Source organism: Tachyglossus aculeatus, chromosome X3 (genome assembly GCF_015852505.1).
Source record: "Tachyglossus aculeatus isolate mTacAcu1 chromosome X3, mTacAcu1.pri, whole genome shotgun sequence".
Taxonomy (NCBI): Eukaryota; Metazoa; Chordata; class Mammalia; order Monotremata; family Tachyglossidae; genus Tachyglossus; species Tachyglossus aculeatus.
Window position 1 is genome coordinate 2530222 of NC_052099.1, and position 6486 is coordinate 2536707.

Genomic DNA, 6486 nt, shown 5'->3' on the forward strand with positions numbered 1-6486 from the left:
GAAAAATTAAAGGATTCCTCTCTGCAAATCATAGCACTTAGCTACCAAGAGAACGCTGTTCGCCTGTGTCGAGTAAGTAGGTTAAATTCCACAATTAAACGGATTCAAGCAGGAGCAACTTCCGATGCCAGCCCCCCAAAATATTAAATTAAGGTTAATTAACGTGCGTGACAGTGCATTACCGGGGTGTGGTTCGTTAGATGTACTTTACCACTCTCTTCTGATTTTTCACCTCTTTTAGAAGAGAAAGATTTTGAAGATGAAGATAAGAAGGAGGAGGACCTGGGTTCTAATCCTGGCTCCTCCATTTGCCTGCTGTGTGACCTCGGGCAAGTCGCTTAACTTCTCTGGGCCTCAGTTACCTCGTCTGTAACATGGGGGTTAAGACTGTGAGCCCCAGGTGGGGCGGAGAGGGTATCCAACCTGATGAGCTTGTAGAGAAGCAGCGTGGCTCAGTGGAAAGAGCCCGGGCTTTGGAGTCAGGGGTCATGGGTTCAAATCCCGGCTCCGCCAACTGTCAGCTGTGTGACTTTGGGCAAGTCACGTCACTTCTCTGTGCCTCAGTTACCTCATCTGTAAAATGGGGGTTAAGACTGGGAGCCCTCCGTGGGACAACCTGATCACCCTGCCACCTCCTCAGCGCTCAGAACGGTGCTTTGCACATAGTAAGCGCTTAATAAATGCCGTTATTATTACTGTCGTCTACCCAAGTGCTTAGTATAGTGCCTAGCACATAGACGCTTAAGAAATGCCTTAAAATAATCACTGAGGATGTTAGCCAAACAACTGAAATTGCCGATCAGTCCATCGATCAATTGTGAGCGCTTACTAGGCGCAGAGCACTACACTAAGCACTTGAGAGAGCACACTAATAATAATAATTAATAACGGTGGCATTCGTTAAGCTCTTACTACGTGCCAGGCCCTGCAGTATCATAGGTTCCCTGCTCACAAGGAGCTTACAGTCTGGAGTGACCGACTGAATAGGAGAGCAGACAGAGAGTTCAAGAGAATGCCAAGGTCCTGGGCCAAAGAGATAGGAAAGATGGCGGTGGCGTTGTCAACAGTAATCAATCAATCAATCGTATTTATTGAGCGCTTACTGTGTGCAGAGCACTGTACTAAGCGCTTGGGAAGTACAAGTTGGCAACATATAGAGACAGTCCCTACCCAACAGTGGGCTCACAGTCTAAAAGGGGGAGACAGAGAACAAAACTAAACATACGAACAAAATAAAATAAATAGAATAGATGTGTACAAGTAAAATAAATAAATAAATAAATAAATAAATAAATAAATAAATAAATAAATAGAGTAATAAATATGTACAAACATATATACATATATACAGGTGCTGTAGGGAAGGGAAGGAGGTAAGATGGGGGGATGGAGAGGGGGACGAGGGGGAGAGGAAGGAAGGGGCGAAGTGATAGGAAAGTTAGGAGGGGGAGAGGATTTGGGAGGGAAGAGGCGGAGTTTGGTTTTGGAAGTGTTGAGCTGGAGGCGTTGGCTGACATCCACGCAGTGCTGGATGGAAGCAGAAGGAGATTCAAGGTTGAAGAGAAGGAGCGAGGTCGGGGCTAGTGTTTGGTTTTGTTGTCTGTCTCCCCCTTCTCGACCGGGAGCCCGTTACTGGGTAGGGACCGTCTCCGTTGCCGACTTGTGCTTCCCAAGCGCTTAGTACGGTGCTCCGCGCACGGTAAGCGCTCAATAAATACCACTGAATGAATGAGTGAATCCGCTTGGGGGGGTGATGGGATCGCCAGGAGAGCGAGTGCAGACTGAGAAAGGCCTTGCAACCATCTCACGATCAACAAGGTCCCCGGAAAACTCTCACAGCCGCAAAGTGAGGCTCTACTGTGGGACACTGCGTGGGGGGAGGATTTGCGACGGGACTTGGAGGGTGAGGTTGATCTCGTATGAAAACACGACGCTAGGTTTCTACAGAGTCTCGCTCGTTTTCTCCCAAATCACCCGAGAGAGACCGCAGACGCCCTTTCTGATGGTGACATTTCTTTGGGTCTGGGCATGAAATTCCGATGCCACTGGGCAATGTTCTTACAAGGCTGCAGAGATAATTAGGACAAACGTGAAGGCCCCGGGATGACGAAGGGGGAGGACGGAGGAGACTTTTAAAGTTCAAGTCACTTTCCTAAGTCTTCATGGCCTTTAATTGTCTGCCGCTCTAAATTACGCATATAAAACGGAATCTCTGTGGCAAACTTCCATTCTCCAATTCTTCTCTCGGTCATTGGCAGAGAGGTTAAATAAATAAACCTCTCAGTTATCTGGGGATCGTTCATCCCTTGTCTGCTGTGTGACCTGGGCAAGTCACTTCACTTCTCTGGGCCTCAGTTACCTCATCTGTAAAACGGGGAGTAAGACTGTAAGGCCCATATGGGACAGGGACTGTGTCCAACCCAATCTGCTTGTAGCGCTTAGTACGGTGCGTGGCACATAGTAAGTGGCCTCGCTGCCAAAGGGTGGGAATCAATCAATCAATCGTATTTACTGAAGAAGAGATGAAGAGAAGGAAGAAGAGATGAAACTCAGTCAGCTCAATAATTTTGCTGCTTCCTAACAGCTCTAATCAAAGACTTAGTACACTGCGTGGCACGTAGTAAGCACTTAACAAACACCATAATTATTATTATTATCCAGCACGTGGATTTACTCAAACCGCTCGCTGTTTTTTTCTACCTCCCCCTCTTAGTTTTTAGCCATTTCTCTGTTCGTTAATATTAGCAGCAGTAGTAGTAAAAATAAAAACTCATAATGACAGTAACAACATCAACATCCACAATGGTGATATTTGTTAAGTGCTTACACTGTGCTCAGTGTTGGGATACAGACAGCATAATCAGAACGGTCACAGTCCCTGTCACACACGAACCTCAGAGTCTAAGACTCTCGGTGGCCTCGCGGCTAAAGGGTGGGAATCAATCAATCAATCGATCGTATTTATCGAAGAAGAGAAGAGATGAAGAGAAGGAAGAAGAGATGAAACTCGGTCGGCTCAACAATTTTGCTGCTTCCTAACAGCTCTAATCAAAGACTTAGTACACTGCGTGGCACGTAGTAAGCACTTAACAAACACCATAATTATTATTATTATCCAGCACGTGGATTTACTCAAACCGCTCGCTGTTTTTTTCTACCTCCCCCTCTTAGTTTTTAGCCATTTCTCTGTTCGGTAATATTAGCAGCAGTAGTAGTAAAAATAAAAACACAATGACAGTAACAACATCGACATCCACAATGGTGATATTTGTTAAGTGCTTACTGCGTGCTCAGTGTTGGGATACAGACAGCATAATCAGAACGGTCACAGTCCCTGTCACACGCGAACCTCAGAGTCTAAGACTCTCGGTGGCCTCGCGGCTAAAGGGTGGGAATCAATCAATCAATCGATCGTATTTATCGAAGAAGAGAAGAGATGAAGAGAAGGAAGAAGAGATGAAACTCAGTCGGCTCAATAATTTTGCTGCTTCCTAACAGCTCTAATCAAAGACTTCATGGGAAAGAAAGCGGGAACCAGTGGTTAAACTGAAGCTTTGGATTACCTGCGGAATTCACTCATCCTTTCTGCCTCCTTTCCCAACGGCCACCATAGGTACGTCTTTGAGAAGCTCCCTGGAACTTGGTGGCCTAGCTTTTTTAAAATCATTGAAGTGGTACGTTTGAAGCACTTACTATGCGCTGAGCACTGTACTAAGCGCTGGGGTAGACAGAGGATAATCAGTTTGAACACAGTCCCTGGTCCCACATGGGGTCTTCATCCCCGTTTTCACAGACGAGGTGACCGAAGCACAGAAATGGCCCTCCCAAGGTCACGTAAAAGATGCGAGGCCGAACGGAGATTAGAACCTCTGACTCGGACTGTGACTGTTCTGGTGATGCTGTATGTATCCCAACACTGAGCACAGTGCTTTGCACATAGTAAGCGCTTAACAAATATCAGCATTGTGGATACTGATGCTGCTACTATCATTATGAGTTTTTATTTTTACTGCTACTACTGCTAATATTAACGAACAGAGAAATGGCTAAAAACTAAGGGGGAGGTAAAAAAAACAGCGAGCTGCTTGGGTAAATCCACGTACTGGACAATAATAATAATAATAATAATGGTATGTGCCATGCACTGTACTAATCAATCAATCAATCAATCGTATTTATTGAGCGCTTACTGTGTGCAGAGCACTGCACTAAGCGCTTGGGAAGTACAAGTTGGCAACATATAGAGACAGTCCCTACCCAATAGTGGGCTCACAGTCTAAAAGGGGGAGACAGAGAACAAAACCAAACATACTAACAAAGTAAAATAAATAGAATAGATATGTACAAGTAAAATAAATAGAGTAATAAATATGTACAAATATATATACAGGTGCTGTGGGGAAGTGGGTGGCTACAAGCAATTGGGTTGGACACAGCCTTCTAGACTGTGAGCCCGCTGTTGGGAAGGGGCCGCCTCTATATGTTGCCAACTTGTACTTCCCAAGTGTTTAGTACAGTGCTCCGCACACAGTAAGCGCTCGATAAATACGACTGAATGAATGAATGAAGAGTCAGGGAAGCATTAATAGATAATAATAATGATGATGATGGCATTTAGATGGGATGAGAGACGGGATTATGTAGGCTGTGAGCCCCAGGCGGGACAGGGGCTGCGTCCAACCTGATAACCTTGTAGCTACCCCAGCGCTTGGCGCAGAGTAAACGCTTAACAAATACCACAATCATCATTATCGTTAGGAGGTCATCCGACAGTTTCTCCATCCTAACGGGCAACGCACGGCACCTCGTTTTCAGCAAAACCACATTTTATAGACATTACAGGTGGCCACTCGCCCGTCTTGCCAAAGATACAGCTGTCCGGTGCAAAGAAGACACCACCGATGGCGAATTTCACGTAGGTGTGGGCGAAACAGTCAATGCAGCATGCACAGACCCGGCCACATTCACCAAAGGAAAAGGCTGCACTTTTTACCGTGTTTTATGTTTGATGTTTGCAACTCCTGCTGCTGCTTTCCCTTTGTCTCGTTCCCTTTTCGCGGGAAAAGACCCCCTTCCTCCTTACCATCGGCTCGAAAGCGTTCGATCACCTTGCCCCGTCCTTCCTCACCTTGCTACGCTCCTGCTGAAGTGGGGAGAGACGGGAGGTTGTTCAATTTGGCGCTACTGGCTCTTGTTCTGTTCCGGGGGGACAAGGAGAACAAGTACAGATTGATTACTCTGTTTTACTTGTACATATTTACTATTCTACTTATTTTGTGAATGATGTGCATCTACCTTTACTTCCATTTATTCTGATGACTTGACACCCGTCCACACGTTTTGTTTCGTTGTCTGTCTCCCCCTTCTAGACTGTGAGCCCGCTGTAGGGTAGGGACCGTCTCTATATGTTGCCAACTTGTACTTCCCAAGCGCTTAGTACAGTGCTCTGCACACAGTAAGCGCTCGATAAATACGATTGAATGAATGAATGAATGAATACTGCAACCCACGCCCTGCCTCTGGCCTGGAACAGCCTCTCTTTTCATATCCAACCAAAATTTGCTCTCCCCACCTTCAAAGCGTTACTGAAGGCACGGAAGCAGCGTGGCTCACTGCAAAGAGCCCGGGCTTTGGAGTCAGAGGTTATGGGTTCAAATCCCGGCTCCGCCAACTGTCCGCTGTGTGACTTTCGGCAAGTCACTTAACTTTTCTGAGCCTCAGTTACCTCATCTGGAAAATGGGGATGAAGACTGGGAGCCCCCCGTGGGACAACCTGATCACCCTGCATTCGCTCATTCATTCATTCAATCGTGTTTATTGAGCGCTTACTGTGTGCAGAACACTGGACTAAGCGCTTGGGAAGTCCAAGTTGGCAACATATAGGGACGGTCCCTACCCAACAGTGGACTCACAGTCTAGAAGGGGGAGACAGAGAACAAAACATATTAACAAAATAAAATAAATAGAATATGTGCAAATAAAATAGAGTAATAAATACATACAAACATATATACATATATACAAGTTAATGGTTATTAGTGGTTAGACGGCTTAGAGCAACCTCCCCAGTGCTTAGAACAGTGCTTTGCACATAGTAAGCGCTTAATGAATGCCATCAATATTGTTATTATCTCCTCCCAGAGGCCTTCCCTGACTAAGCCCTCATTTCTTCTTTTCCCAGTCCCTTTGGCCTCGCCCTGACTTGCTCCCTTTATTCACTGCCCTCCCCACGAGCCCCACAACACATATCCGTCATTCATTTATTTATATTAATGTCTGTCTTCCCCTCTAGACTATAAACTCACTGTGGGCAGGGAATGTTTCTGTTATACTGTTGTGTTGTACTCTCCCAAGTACTTAGTACAGAGCCCTGCATGCATTAAGTAGCGTGACTCGTCCTAATCCCGGTTCCCCCACATGTCTGCTGTGTGATCCTGGGCAAGCCACTTAACTTCTCTGAGCCTCGGTTCCCTCATCTGTAAAATG

At 45.9% G+C, this 6486-nt stretch overlaps 1 protein-coding gene across 1 annotated transcript in view; it reads right to left on the bottom strand.

Annotated features, from left to right (window-relative positions):
• Nucleotides 1-5179, bottom strand: part of FARS2 (phenylalanyl-tRNA synthetase 2, mitochondrial) — a 271576-nt gene extending 266397 nt beyond the window's left edge. Inside the window, exon 1 of the mRNA XM_038770346.1 lies at nucleotides 5129-5179. The gene's annotated coding sequence lies outside the window, so the exon portion shown is untranslated. The remainder of the gene's footprint in view (nucleotides 1-5128) is intronic.
• Between the last annotated feature and the right edge of the window lie 1307 nt (nucleotides 5180-6486).